The sequence below is a fragment of the Odontomachus brunneus genome, unplaced genomic scaffold, assembly GCF_010583005.1.
Source record: "Odontomachus brunneus isolate Ranch 3 - 2012 unplaced genomic scaffold, Obru_v1 Obru_scaffold_040, whole genome shotgun sequence".
Lineage (NCBI taxonomy): Eukaryota > Metazoa > Arthropoda > Insecta > Hymenoptera > Formicidae > Odontomachus > Odontomachus brunneus.
Window position 1 is genome coordinate 513,216 of NW_022639490.1, and position 16,297 is coordinate 529,512.

Sequence of the window (16,297 nt, forward strand, 5' to 3'; positions counted from 1 at the left end):
TAAGGTTCACATAAGTTTTTGATGCTTATACTGCGATTCTAAGCAGAATCATAAGTCTCGTAACTTGTTCTCGTAAAATTCGTAAGACTTATGAGTAGATTTACAATTCTCTGCATATTATATATCGTACAATCACTTGTAAATATCGTAAATTACATGAAATCGTAGATATTTACGAGTAATCGTATGACATACGGTACGTGTAGAATTGTAGATCTACTCATAAGTTGCGAATCTTACGTTTCTGTTTAGAATTGCGGCATTAGTTCTTGATTAGTTCCAGAATTAAAGATGTATTGCCCGCGTAGTCCGTACAAAATGTCACTTAAAATTAAGGGAATACGCCAAAATAACTTAGAATTGCAGTATAACCATCAAAAACTTATGTGAACCTTAAACATGAGTAAATTTTACCCAGTATTTTGATTTATTCATAACTTCCGGAAAAATAATCGAAATTCAATGTTTTTTTTTTAATCGGTATAGAAAATATCGAGAAAAATAATTTTATTAATATTCTTACGATTAAATGTAACCGAAAAGAGTTATAATACAAAAATGAAGGGAACGCCAAAATGACTTTCAATACACACTGTCTTTTCTTATCTGATCTCTTCTCGAGATCTCATCTTGAAATGGATCTCAAGATAGAAGCATTGAACCGTATTGTAATCTCAAGAACTGCTTCAGCTAAGTTTCCAGCAGAGAGAAACACGACTATTAATACCGGCTTAAGACGTCTGATTCTCAACTGCAGCATTCTCAATTAGATTGGTACGTTTGATAATCTACATAGCCACCAATAATTATGCCGATATCGCGCTCTCGACACTTCCTCAGCATTCCCAGGTATCGCGCCGTCGAGTCGCCGCCGACATACGTTCGATGTACGTGCGGTTACTCGACGCCGGATTCCCCGTTCCCTTGATCCGGGACATGCTTTATTAACTTCATCAGTACGAACAGAGCTGTCCAGATACGCGGAGGGCGTATTGTATCATCAAAGCGACGCTGAGGGAAAGCATCCGGCGTGTACCGTTAACGCGCGTCTCTACGCGTCTGCCCCTTCGGCTCCTTCGACATCGACTCGCTCTCCGTGTGTACGTCCGAAATTCTTCCTCTCTACGCCGGCATAGCTGGGGGAATTCCAGCGCTGTGCCGATCTGAGAAACTCTAACGACATCACGGTAACGGAAAACGCCGGAATGCGACACCGAGCGCTAATAGCACGCGATACTTCCACGTCGCAGCGACAATGATGTCGCGGTATCTACGCGTTGTCAGTCCCTCCGTGCCGAGATCTCAATTCCAAATTAAGTATTAGGGTCTTCAGGCTTTCCTTTAAGCCTGTTTAGATAATTGTCTTCCGCACAAACAATGCGAATTAAAATTCTTGCACGTAATAAAGGCAAGGATTAAATTAGGAAAATAATCGACTTGTGTTCACTTGACATCGAATTCAGATATAAATGTATGATACTCGAGACGTGTAAAGGCCGAATTCTGAATTTCCGGATTAAGTCAGAAACTTACAGTGTTCCTCCCTCTTCAATTTTGTGCAATATAATTTCCGGCTAATACAAACAGTTAACTCGCTTCATCAGAACGCGCTGTCTAAATTTCTTGGGGGGAAATTTCACTCAGAAAGTAGAGTCACTCGAAGAGATTGTTACTCATAGAGAATGAATATCTTCACTCGGAATTGAAGATTGAATCAGTCATGAATCTTCTTCTTCTAGAATAAACTTGCAAAAAGTGAAAATTTTCTAATTTGGAAGCATTTGGAAATATTAACTTTTTATCAGTTCACACTGAAAGAAAAGATTCATTATTCATTCAAGTGGCAATATTGTCACTCAAAGCGATAGTGAAAATACTGCCACTCGAAATCGTAAGAGTAAATATTTTATTCAAGCTTAGAGTGGATACTAATTTCATATGAGCGAATATTTCACTCGATTAGATTGAATATGTTCCTATAACAGTGCAGCATATCAGATTCACTTTTTAATTTTGAATGGAAATATTCGCTTGATACAAAAATTCACAGATTTGATTTACAGAGTGGAGAATTCATAAGAAATTTAGAGAATAAATACAATTAAAGTATAATGTCATTCAAGAGTATTTTTTTTCGTGTGGACACATACAGTTACAAATATAATCATGTAAAAACAAAAAATTCATATATATATATATATATAGTTAAACACACAATTATATATAAACACACACATATATAATATATATATATATATATATATATATATATATATATATATATATATACTTTATATATTTTTTTTATAAATATATTTCATATGTTTCTTTTTGTATCTAAGTAACACGGCGGTCACTCTTTTTTCTTTGAGCGAAATTTTACCTCAAGGAATTTGGAGAGCATAAAACAGTAAGTGAGACACGTTTGCGATCTTCGAGTGCAAACCGCATGCAGTTTATATCGCAGCGTGCGTGCGGATTTTAGATCGGAGCGAACCGGCGACCGCGGCGTTACCGAACGAACGCCAGTCGAACGAGGAGAATGGAAGACGAGGGCCTGAAGGAAGAAGAATGTCGCTCCCTGTTGCGGCTCTCGCATGCGTTCGACAAAAACTTGAAGACCTTTCGGTCCTCTCTTGACGTGTTCCGCGCAGCAACAGCAACACGGCTCGTCCTCTTTCGCTTCGCGCACGCCGTCGTTCCTCCGCGATAGGAAGCAGAAAGCCAAGACTCGAACATGTGCGGGATCGGATATTCTTCACTTGTCGTCGCTCTTCATTTCGCGCTCTCGCCGATCGTCTTAGGGCCCGCGCGTGGCGTCGCGAGGAAGTCGCCAGCCAGAGTCCCTATAAGATAGAGTCTGGCCACTCGACTAGTTTTGGAAAAACATGGCGGTCGTATATATATGAACGCACACAGAGAGAACGATTTATTGAATAAATGTTTCTTTGGAATAGTCCAAACAAATTATTTGATTGACACAACAAAAATATTTCTTTGGAACTAAACCGCAAATAAATATTTTTGTTGCTTTTTAAACAAAATTTTGTTTAATCAAAAAATTCGTTTGGACTATTCCAAAGAAGCGTATTTGATTCAACCAAATCGTTCTCTCTGTGCAGCTGGTGTTTACCGCGTTATGAGATAAAAGTGTCAATTTGGCCATAGATTGTTAATAGAAGCAAGTAAAATTATTCTGTGGTTTCCATGGTAAAATAAAAAAGTTAATTCAGTTAAAAATTGTGATATTATAAAAACATTGTGTTCATTATATAAATTGTCATCGTATTATTCTGAACAGTATCTAAAAAGGCAATTATATAAAATAGTGCAACACGAAATATGAATTTTCAGACCTCAAAATGCCAACGTGTTGTGTTCCACGATGCAAGAACTATTATCAGAAAGGTTTTTCACTATATTCGCTTCCTGCAGATTAATAATATTTCAAGTTTACAGTCAAAATTATGTTTTTATTTATTCATTTTAGAGTTTAATAAAAAAAGACTACCGATTGTTCATAATTTTCTTATTTTACTTTTCAAATTATCTCACTTCCATGACAATTTCTATTGGTTCCGCCATGTTTTTTCAAACATTGTTTCGACCAATAAGGAGGAACACGCACGTGGCCAGACTCTATCTTATAGGGACTTTAGTCGTCGGAGAAGAAGCACCGTCTCTCGCTCGCTCCTCTCCGTTATTTTCGCCCGCAACCGCGGAAAATTGCCGCGACAGTTCGACGTCGGAATAAGTACCGTCTCGCGTGCTCTTCTTCGCTATTTTCACCCGCAATCGCGGAAAATTGTCGCGACAGTTCGCGCTGCAGTCCCGAGAGCCGAAGTCTCTCATTCAAAGTGTTAATTAGCAAGTTAATTAGCAACAATCTCGGCACGCCGAATAGAACGCACGTCTAAGACGACGGCGTATTTATATGCGTAGTGTATTGCCGCTTTAACAACCTCTTATCTCCCGTGAGCGCCGTGTCGCTTCCGAACTACGTGAAGGAATGCGTATGTAAATCGCATTCGTTACTGAGGATCACGTAGGAACGAGATGTTAATTTCGAGAGAGTAATTCTTCAAATTTCTTGGGCCGAAATTTCACTCAAAAAGCAAACCGTCGAGTCACTCGAATTTCAGCGATTTTTCACTCGATATGGAGTGAATTCTCCATTCTCAAATCGTTGAGTGAATACCTTCACTCGAAAATGAAGAATGAATAGAAACACGTTCATTCTAATCGATGAAAGCACTCATATCAATCAAAATCCATTCTAAACTTGAATGAAACATTCACTTAAGCTTAGAGGGAACCCAATTTGGTAAAATATGATTTTTAGAAACTAAGGATTCTACTTTTTTTTTAATAAAACGTTTTTTTATATTCCTCTTTAAATTTTTTTAATCCTTTATCGCCCAAATTAATTTCTCATGTTTAAAAATCTTTTCATGTGTGTGTATATAAGATATTTAAAACTAAAATATTTAAGGTGAAATATATATTTTACTTTTTTAATTTTTTATTTTCCTAAAATAAATTTGTGACTCTAAAATCACATGTTGGGCAGTTACTATTAGTGTCAACATATTGAAAAAAAGCAGCCATATTGTGACTTTCACGTCATATCAATCGAAACAGAAACAACATTTATATTGGAGATAAATAATGATGAAACTTGATTGTGATTTCAGAGTTACAGTAGATAATAGAGGGTTAAGTAAAACTTCATTCAAAAACACAAAATGAATAGCGAGTCATTCGAGTGATTTTTCACTCAGAGTGAAATATCTCTGAATTGTCAAATGAATATTTTTACTCCAAGTTGGTCAAATGAATATTTTTATTCCAAATTGGAAAGGTGAATCGATACTTGCTCGACATCAAAATCCGCAGTAGGGAAAATCAGAGTTAGATCTCCTATATTTAAAAATTTCAGAGTTGCAACTTTCAAGCAACTAATTGTTGTAACTGATAGATGATAGAGACAATTGGGATGCTGGAGTCGATGACGAACTCGAACAATTTCAACAATAATGCAAAGACGATCGTCACTAATATAATCACGCTATTCTTTTCGTATTTCTTGTATATACAGAACTTATATGAATGTGTGTTATTTTGTTTTACCATATTCAACGGAAAACCATATATGTATAGAAAACTTTCTGCAAACTTTTCCGATATTCTTAAGCTTCCAAATGCAGATGCGAAGGTAGAGCAATGTTCTTCAAAATTTTTCTGTTTGGAGCATCCACACTTTCGGTACAAGCTGCGGAACTTTCGGATTAGGCAAACATTGCGCTAACCGACAGCTTGAGATTTTACATTAAAAAATTTTTGTTCATTTTCGTCACATATCGATATTCTTCAATACTCCTATTTATTTTTGCACGTACTTTCATTGCGTAAAAGTCGTATTGGTTACACAGAATTACAAACTTTCATTTGTAATTCTGTGTAACCAATACGGGATAAATTTTGCAGAAAAATGTCGGTGTTCTGTCGGTAAAGTTTTCAGCTTCAGCATCCCTTTAGTGCCAGCCACGACGCTGTTAACCGTATAGTTTGTTTTGTAATAACTAAAATACGAACATGACAGCAACATAGCCATCTTACGCTGGTACCGGTTCAGTTGCCCAGTAGCGCAGGATAAAAAGACCATGTATAAAATATGTATCCTAATTAGTAGTTCTAGAGCCTTCGCAAGTGGTCTCCACAGCCCTCCTGCCGGCCCTTAATTATAAGCTAACTTTATCTCATTCGCCAATATACTCTATTTTAATCATTTTATAAATGAAAATTGCATTTATTATCAGAAACAATATATCATACACTTGCAAGAAATCTCATTCTAGCTAATACCCGGGAAAAAAAGTTTGTATATGAATTTTGCCCATATATGGTTATATAAGATCATATATAATTATATATGTCGACATTGAAAAGAATACTATTGTGAAGATACAATTGAAGTAAATGCTTATGTTTATGATAGCCCATGATGTTGACATTTAATCGAATCAAATTATGTTTTCCTTTTTTCATCTGACAATTTTCGCTTTATATATGGACAAATATAATTAGGTATGACCATATATAAGGTCACATATATGGACAAAATTGATATATAATCATACATATTTATATATAATTATATATAATCTTTTTTTCCCGGGTAATATATCGCTTAATTTTGTGCAGTCACGATGGAGAATATTAATACAGAATTTCAAAAGGCTAAAAAATTTACTTTGCTATTACTAAATCAGTTTTTTCTGTTTCTTAACTGTAATATTACTGCAATTTTCATGAAACTCGGGAAAAAGTATTTATGTTCTAAAAGGACCATTTCGCGTTTTTGTACTCACTATTCCTCTCAAGATAAAAAAAAGCGGATGAGCAATATGCTCCTGAGACCATATAACCCCGGCTTCCCCTAAACTTGAGTGAAACATTCACTCTTGCGATCTCGAGTGGCAGTATTTTCGCTTCAAATGAAAATATCGCTGCTCTTCGCTCGTTATGAGCGAGATTCAACTTGAAAAAATTGAGAGGGAACTGTTTCTATCGTTTCAACTCAATCAATTGTAAGCAGTGAAGTTGTTCAGCTTTGGATGGACTCGCTTCGATGCAAGTTCAATTCGCGGCTAAGTTTGCGTCGGATACTGGCGCCCGGGTGTCGAGAAGTCGCGAGAAGCGACATGTCACGTCGAATTGCGTCTTCCCGAGGGGAGGCTTCCTCTCTGCGAGCACTCTTCCAAGAGACGTCGGCAACCGTACCGACAGTGCACACGAGGCAAACGAGGCGAGAGTCTATTTATGATCGAACATGCTGCAAGCGAGACGGTTAGACGGACTCGTAGTCCATCATCGCGCATCGCGCACGATGCGCGTTAAAAAATTCATTATCCCGGCTGAACGCGTATAAATAGCTCTCGCGCGTCGAATATCTCTTTTCGTTAATGAGCAGGCCGGGCTTCGTTTATGCCCGCTAAGTGATTTAAAGGATCTCGATGATGAATGCCCGGCGTGCAGGAGAGCCGATAGATGGGACGATCGCGCGGCGTGAAGGAGAAAACGCTCGCTCGCGCGCGAGCGAGCCGAGGTTTTCCACGGTAAATTCCACGGGACCCATTTAGCCTAAGCGCCCGTGTAAATTACGCTGATGGTACCCCATCCACCAATTAAAAACCAGAGGCGTTCGAATTAAAGGCCGATGCGACGGCCAGCACCGATGACCGACCGACCGACCGACCGCGCTCTCCACGGATATCTCTCCTCGGCTCGGAAACGCTGTTATCCGGGAATGATTTTTATGGCAACGGATCCGGCCGCTTTTTCTCGTTCCCCGGGGCCCTCCTCTCGCGGCGTCCCGTCGCCGTCGTGTCCCGCCTTTTACGGTACTCCGCGGCCACTTCGGCAGCCGCTAATTAGGTCTACTCGCGTTCATCTCGGGACGTTAAACCGTGGCGGTTGCCCGATCGTATGCAGAGGTGAAACCGGGCGGCTCAGTGCGCGCTCCTCCGCTCTCGAATACGCTCTCTCTCGACGCCCCTTCGCCTCGCGTGTATTTGCGCAGCGCGTCCCGTCGATAGCCGGGGCGTCCTGCATCCCGCCCGACGACGGGAGTCGTCCGGCCTCGACAGGTGCGCTCCGCGCGCGAGAGAGAGAGAGAGAGAGAGAGAGAGAGAGAGAGCTGTGTGTGAGCCCACGCGCGCACCTGCATCCTTAACATCGCGGGATCGCGGGAACTCTGCGTGTGTTTTATGGAAAATGCATATATCGCGATAGAATAATTTGTGAAACACAGAGGAACCTTACACAGAGAGAATACCGCATTCAAGTAATCCCTTATCTACCTTGTAACCTTGCTTTAATCTTTAAACTTCAATAAATTGACCAACTAATAAATTGACGACACAGATTATTTTAAAAATAATCTACTGTGGTTGGTCAATTTCTTAAGAATTAAATTAAATTAACCTTGCTTTAATTCTTAAGCCGTAAGAAATTGACCAAACACAGTTGATTATTTTTAAAATAATCGACTGTGGTTGGTCGATTTATTGAAGCTTAAAGATTAAAGCAAGGTTGTGGACAAGGGATAAATGTTACTTGCTTCAAGCGTTTCATGAGTTTGTGTATCCGCAAATCCGATATAAGTGTTCATCGTGATTACAAAATTTATTTGAAGTACACGGAAAAAATATCATGGCAAATGTTACAGCAGAATTTCCGTAATCGTGGATACAAGAAAGAGATTTTATAGTGAAAATTAATATGTGGAACTTTGTGACCGAGAAATAGACTGACATTTTGTCGTCATTGATTATCTTTTCATTTCATATATGTATTTCGTATATTATACTTGCATGTATTTCGTATATTATACTTGCATTTCACGAACTGAAACATGCTTTTAAAATTTTGCTATATTTCTAACGCAATTTACTTCGTTCCTTAGCAAGGATATTTGACATTTTTCTGTAATTCTTAGCAGCGGAATCATGTTTTTCTGCGTGCATAAAAGCACGTGTCTATACACGTTTGGAGAACGGAGTTTGAACAGGTTTTCCTCAACGCGTACTACGGAATGTAGTTGTCATCCAATGGGAGACTTTTTCTTAAGTACTTCTGGTAAGATAGGTCTTCTCATTAGACAACGGATATATCTTGAAACGCGTCGAAAAATAAAGGGTGCAAACCCTTTATTTATTAATTTGTTCTGCGGACAAATATATATTCTCATATAGATGGAAGTATGTATAGTTGAAAAATATCGTAGGTATTGAAATATATATAGTTGAAAAATAAAAATACAACGCATCGTTGAATCTAGAACAGAAGAACGCGTGGGTAACGCGTATCAAGCAGAGTTCATTTTCGATATCTCGTGTCAAAAATGAAATCCGCCGACATATCCATTTAAAAGTTAATGTTTAATTTTACATCGGTTATGTTGAAATTATTCCAACGTTCTATATACGTGATAGATATGACAACTTTTTAACCTGGCTTGCAAGTAATCAATCATTTTTAATTAATTAATTATCGTGTTTAAATATAATTGACGATTAATATGAACAAGTTGAATTGGAAACCGTCTAATTTCAACAAATTTCAAACAAGACAATTGACGATTGATCTCAACGAATTTTTTATAAATATCATTAAATTGACGATTCATATGAGCGAAGGGAATCGTTCAATTAACAATGAACGTGACAATTATAGTTAAAGACCGTTTAATTGACGATTGAACTTGACAAATTTAATTAAAGGCCGTTTAATCGAGCAAATTCTATCGACTTAATCAAAGACTGTTCGATTGATGCAATCAATGCTCTCCTCAACAGGGGTTCTACTTAGCGCTTTTCAATCATCGGCATCTTCTACATCGCCATAATGCTCCGTATATATCAATATTACCCGCGAGACCAATTATAACCTTGAGTAATCGAACGTACTTCGAGTAAATTTGCTCATATGTTTCATTGTCGAAACGAAAATTTGATACACCGAACCGTAATCTGTTTAAAGTGGGACTAACCAAATGTTTAGTAATTGCAAGAATAATTTAATTGCCACTCTGTGCATTTTGCTTTTCCAATAATTCATTGACACAAGTAAAAAAAATAATGCCAACCAAATCATACATATTAAATATTTTATTTCCAAATACAAAAAACAAATTGTTAAATTAATTAATAAAAATAAAACGATTTCTTCTAACTACAATAACTACAAAGAAATAAATTATTAAATTAATTTATAAACATAAAATAACTTTATCAGTCATTAATTAAGCGACCTTTAATCAAATTTGCTAAGTTCACTGAGAAAAAAATGTTTGGAATTTGTAACTATAATCATATAGAGAAATGGTTGCTATAAATTATAGTTAAAAACCACTTTTTTATCAAATGTTTACTATAATGTTAGTGATGATAACTTTATACGCGTGTTACTACTACCATTTCCGTGTGACAACGAAAAGATATGGTTGATGCTAAAAATAACTATAATTTTAGTTAGACCAACCATTTCTTTCTCTCAGTGTTCAATTATTAATTCAACGATTCCCTTCGCTCATATTAATCGTCAATTTAACGGTCTTGAATTGAATTCACTCGTCAATTAGTTGGACTAAAACATATTTGTTCAAATCAGTTACGTTGAGAAAGATCTAATTGCTATTTTGACAGCTCTGCTTTCAGTTCAAGGATTTCATAAATTTCCGGAAAGGGGAGGGGAAATGACGAGGCCATAACGTATAATAAACATTTCTTGCGCAAAATTGAATGTTATACGATACGTTCCGTTGCTTTGTGGGACGAACCGATGAAATAACTCAGAAAAACTCGCGGTTAGCAGACATGAATCAGGCGATTCCACGAGCTTCCGCGTCCGCGTAATTTCACTTTCCCGCATCATCGAGACAAGACATCGACGGTGATGGGAGACAACAACGCCGACCGTGAAGAGCCCGGGCTCAAACCTCGACGCTCGCATCATCGTCAAAGGCATCCACGGACGTCCACAGAGAAAGAGAGAGAGAGGGACTTGAACATTTTAGCGGCTATTCCTTCGTGACGAATCGAATCGGAAATAACGGGCGTTCATTATGCGCTACTTTCGCCGTCAAGCTCGTCGAGCCGCCGTTTCTCAGGCGCGCTCGGCGAATCGCGGGGCGCTCTTTTTGCGCGGCTGTATGCCGCACAGTAAGTGCGAAACGCGACAATCGAAGGCCGTAGGAAGACTGCCACGGTACGGCCGGTGATTACCGGATCCGTCGAATGGCCATTCCCGGGCTATAGAAAGCCTAATGACATTAACGAGCCGCGACGAAGTGGCCGCGGCCTGCGCGCGACGAAATTTTATAACGGCGCGCGCGCGGGAGATAAAATCATCGACAACGTCCGCCGCCGATTATTTGTAACGCTTCGTTAGCTCTAAGTATGTCGGCTGAAACTTCGACGTGTTTATTCATAGCGATCTTGAGATCTTGATAAGGAATGCCATCGCGGAGTGCCTAATAGCGTCTTCGTGCTACGCTCGCTCTTTATGTGCACGGAGAGAACGTACTTCTGTTTTTCATAGAAGTCCTTGTCAATTTTATCGTGCCTCTGGCGCAGACTCCTGCCATCGGTGCGGGAATAGTCTGTCAGTGAGTCCGTTTGTCTTGCTAAGAAACACAGTAAACCAGTTCGCCAGAAACGTAACAAATTTTTTCATGCCACACATTTTAGTTCACGTATAAATAACGCGTAAGATGAAACAAATGTAACAAATTACTGCAGAATGTTCGTCTCTACTTCTGAGTTACAAAATTTTACAGTAATTCTTACTATAAAATTCACCCCGTGTATTCCCTTACGGAAAAAAAAAACTATAAGAAAAAACTACTGAGAACAATATAGAAAAACTATTGAAGCACTATAAAAATATCGGAATACTATCGTATACTTATTACAACACTATTGAAAAACTATGGAAAACCTATTCGTTAATTTTATAAATAGTTTTAATTTAAGTTTTCAATAGTTAAAACAGTAGTATTTTCGTCGATTAATGAAAATACTACTGTTCCTTGTAGTTTTCTTATAATATTTTTTCGTTGAATAAGTTCTATAATTATAAGTATAGGTCGCCGTTAAAATTAGTCTCTAGTCTTGCTCATCTTTCGTCGATAAAGAACACAACACTCAGCCGACAGATGGCCGTAAATCATTTAATCCTTTTTGGGAAGTGTATAAAAGAAGTATATGCTATATATGCGATAATGACGGTAATTAAGTAATTTTTCAACGAACTTTCTTTTTAAGGGAAAGTAGGGTTACGAAACCAAAACATTAGATAGCAAATGTAAGGCAATCTTGACGGATTTCAGTAAGATCAGAATGAATAAATAACATATCATTATTCTTCAATTAATTTTAAACGTTTCAATTATAATATAATTAATATAAACGTTTCAATTAATTTTAAACGTCTTGAAAAAATAATTTTTCAAAGAAAATTATTTTTCAAAGAATTATTTTTCAAAGAAAAATTATTTTTTCAAGACAGAAGAGAAGGAATAATATTCGGGAATTTATTAAAAAAAAATTACTTAATGAATATGTGTGAATCTTGTACATGTAATTAATAAATTGAATTTTGTATATATATATATATATATATATATATATATATATATATATATATATATATATATATATAACTAATATTTCCATTTAAACAAAGATATTTATAATTATTTTGTAGGTAAATGACATCACACTATCGATTACCGTTTTAAGCCTGCAGCTCCTATACGTTTCCATAATTTATATTTACACAAAAGTTCAATTAAAACAATTTAAAACAAATTTCTTATAAAATAGTGCTATTATTATAGTCTCTTGGGTCAGAATTTTTATTTTTAAGCAATTGTGTTTTTGGTATATTTTTAAGAAGAAATTAAAATTTTTCGTTAAAATTCACTTGTCTTATTTTATAAAAAGAAAATTAAAACAAAAATAAAAATTCTGATCCAAAAGACGAAAATTATGGCACTATTTTATATTTTTTTTTCATTTTTTTTTTATTGAATTATTGTACAAATATGAATCGTGCAAACTAGGGGGACGTGCAAGAATTGCAAGCTCTGAGCGACAATGGATGCTGTGACGTAATTTCCGCACACGAAATAACAATAAATGTCTGTTCAAAGAAATGTGAATACATTCATTAATTATATGTATAAAATTCCTTTAAACATATTCATCTGGTAGTTTTCTTCAAATAAATTCTCTCTCAAATACAGTCGCTTCTTCTCTGGCCTGAAAAAGTCACTTAGATAGACACTTGTTTAACAAGACATTTAGTTCGCAAAATGAAAGCCGCGGCCGCGCGAGTTTGTAATTTGCAAGAAGTGTATGGACATTTGACACGCCTTGTGCAGCGATGCTGAGATAAGATCACAAGCCTGAGATCACCGGCGCGTCTTCCGCAATTAACGCGGCTCCGACGTGAGTGTACAGCCAGGTCGCGCTGCGTGCGTGGACCCGGGCTTGCAGCCGGGCTCGCGTTACTTTCATCATCAATGAAAGTAAAACGCCGGCCATTAGAGCGCTCGTGATTCGCGTCAGTTTCGATTGAACGCCCACGATCGCTCTCCTTCTCTCTCCCTCACGGCCAGACGGAGATGACGCCATACATCAGCCGACTGCTCTCCGTCTTCAGCAGCGAGAGGGTAAACTCTTTCGCGCCAGATCGGCCCGCGCGCATTAATGGCCGCGAAAGAAGCTGAGGATATGAAATCCGTCGGTTCTGCTGCTCCAAGGCGATAATGGTGCCTGGATGTGTTGCACCTACGAGGTGCGTTTCGCGGACCAAGGAACGAGCGACCCTGCGAACGAACCAACGAACGAACGTACATACGGCTGACCGGCCGGCCGGGCCAGCGTGCGTTCAAGGGAGGTTCGGTATGTTAATTACAGACCAACATACGTATCCCTCTCTCGCTCCACCGCGTCCCATCCCTCGTCCCACTTGCCGTGGGTTACCTCGGTTGCCAGCCGATTCGTCTTGGAACGGCCCATCCGCCGGTCTCGTTGCACGCAGGGCTCGCGTGAGACCGACGAGTCGACCCTACGACCCGAAGCCGAGAAACGCTCGTTTTGCCCTCTTTCGATCTCGCTGCGAAAGCGAAGCGGCTCCGAGAGGAGCCTTCCACGGAGAGCCCTCTCGGAGAGCCGCGGACTCTCCTCCTAACCGCCCTTGCCGCCTCCTCCCGCCCGATTTCTCGCGCCGAAGGCTAACCTGATCGAGAGATCGGCGGCGGGAGAGGATGCTGCGCGGCGTCAGCCGGTGCAGCAGAAACAAAACAGGAGGACGGGGGAATCGGGCGCGTCGCCAGATCCGTCTGCGAGCCGTCGCGGATGTCTCGCGTGTGTCGCGATCGCGGACCACGATTCTGATGCAGCTCCATCGGGGCCTTTGAGAAATTACCGGGCCCTACTCTCGCCTTTCTAACATCTGTACATTCCGAAGGATCTCAGTTTGAGGGGATGCTGAAGCTGAAAATTTTATCGACGGAGCACTGGCATTTTTCTGCAAAGTTTACGTCGTATTGCTTGTACAGAATTACAAGTGCTTTCCGTTGTGTATGGTAAAACAAAACAACATACGTATCCGCGTAAGTCACGTGTGTACAAGAAATACGAAAAGAATAATGTCATTGTACAACTAACGATCGTCTCTACGTTATCGACACTGTCCGAGTTCATATTTCAGCATCCCTTTCATGTTTATATTTAGAAACTAAAGGCTCTATGGTCTGTATTAATAGTCGTTATTTGAAACTTGGCCACCGTGAAATACTCAAATCTGAATTTAGAGTTTAGATGAGAGTTTTCTTATTTTTTATCATTCTCCCAAAAATAAAATTAATCTCACAAATAAAATTCAAATAGAATATTGTTCTTATAAGAGCTAGTCATCTACATCACTATCACAGGATCTACATTACTTTTAATATCCTAAAAATATTTATTTATTATTTATAATTTATAATTTGTAAAGAATATTTATTATTTAATATTCTAAAAAATATTAAAATAGTTTCTTACTTGGATCATGATATATGCGATATTACATTTGCAATCGTGATTCAGCGAAAAACTCACGTTTGACTCTAAATTTAAATCTGAGTGTCTCATCTGAGGCAAGTTTCAAGTAATGACTTTTAATACATACCTATATGTATCTTTTAAATGGCAGAAAACAAAATGCTACTTGTAGACTCTAAAGAGATCCTGTCAACAAAGCTAGTAGATCAAATAGAATCAAGAGGGATTGATGTAGGCTTTAGAGTAAAGTAGGCGTTAAATGGAATGTTGAGGTTAAAAGTAGGACCGAAATTTCGGCTCAAGACCAATGTTTGGTAAACATAGAAACCAGAGTCCTCATACTTAGCGCCTCTAAATGGCAGGAGGCGCATAAGATGCCACCAGATTCTAAAAAGGACCTGTTAGGACCTGTTGTAGCAAAACTAGTAGGTTAAATAGGATAAAAAAGATATATATAGACTTCAAAGTATCAAAGTAGATATTAAAAGAATGTATTGATAGAAAATAGGATCGAAATTTTGATTCGAAATGCATCTCTGATTTCCAAACTAGAACAACGTTATATGTGACGTTGATCCAAGAAAAATGGAACTTAAAATTAAAAAGATATACGTCCGTTATGTGACAGAGCAAAAAAAATATATAATATATATTCAAATTAACAATCATCGCTTCATATAATGTATAATTCTGTTAGAAGAATTTTAAAATCTTAAATTTCAGCGATGATATAATTTTATTCGAATATTATAATCTCGTAAGAAGTACAATATGATTATTTAGAACAATGATGTCTTATTTCGAATTTAGAAACATCATATTCTCAATCCAATATTTTGTATGTTTTCCATTCGCGAAAATTATTTTTGAATAATAAGAATATATTTTTCTTTGCTGAATCATATAAAATATAGCAATGCAAGTAATTTATTTTCGTTTAACGCGGTATATTTTCATTTTTTAAGATCTGCATGCCAAAAGTAAAGTTATTTTCAAAACAAGAATGTTCTCTTTTCTGCGTTTGGGGGCCTTGAACCCCGACTAGTGGCTACTGCGTGCGTGCGAGGAAATCGTTAATTGTTAGGTCTCATTTGGTATCATAAAGAGAGAGAAGAAGAGACGGAGATAAGAGAGAATTTTTACGCACCGAGGTCTCCACGGGTTAACGCGGTCTTGGCCGATGACAGAGGAGACCCGGTGCAACCTAATCACAGACTTCTATCACGAGTCTACGAATAAGACCGGCCAGCTCGCTGCTAAGGCGCGTTAATATGTGGAAACCTATGCTCGCCGGGCTTTACTCGAGATCGTAGGAGAAGATAGTCGTTGGACTAATCTATCTCTCACGCGGGGTGGAATAACCACCGTGCATGATAATGATCGGGGAATTCGAGGTTGCGCGCGCGCGGGCACTAATTCGAAGCTATCGTCTATCACAAAACAAATGCAACTCATAATAATGATCCTCACCGAAGTTCTCCCTCGCGGTAGCTTGCAATTAGCCGAAAACTACCGCATTATTAAATAGATCTTATTGAAAATCACTGACGCGCGCGCGCGTTGGGCGAGGAATCGCGCAAGAGATGTAAGTGCCGCTTAAAGATCTCTCATCAACGCGCTTTTTCGCGCGCCCAGCTTACTTGCCGCTCTTGGCGAACGTGATTTCATAGTACCCGCGA

At 38.3% G+C, this 16,297-nt stretch overlaps 1 protein-coding gene across 3 annotated transcripts in view; it reads right to left on the bottom strand.

Annotated features, from left to right (window-relative positions):
- Nucleotides 1–16,297, bottom strand: part of LOC116844221 (protein prickle-like) — a 281,484-nt gene that overhangs the window by 237,144 nt on the left and 28,043 nt on the right. The gene's annotated exons all lie outside the window — the stretch shown is intronic.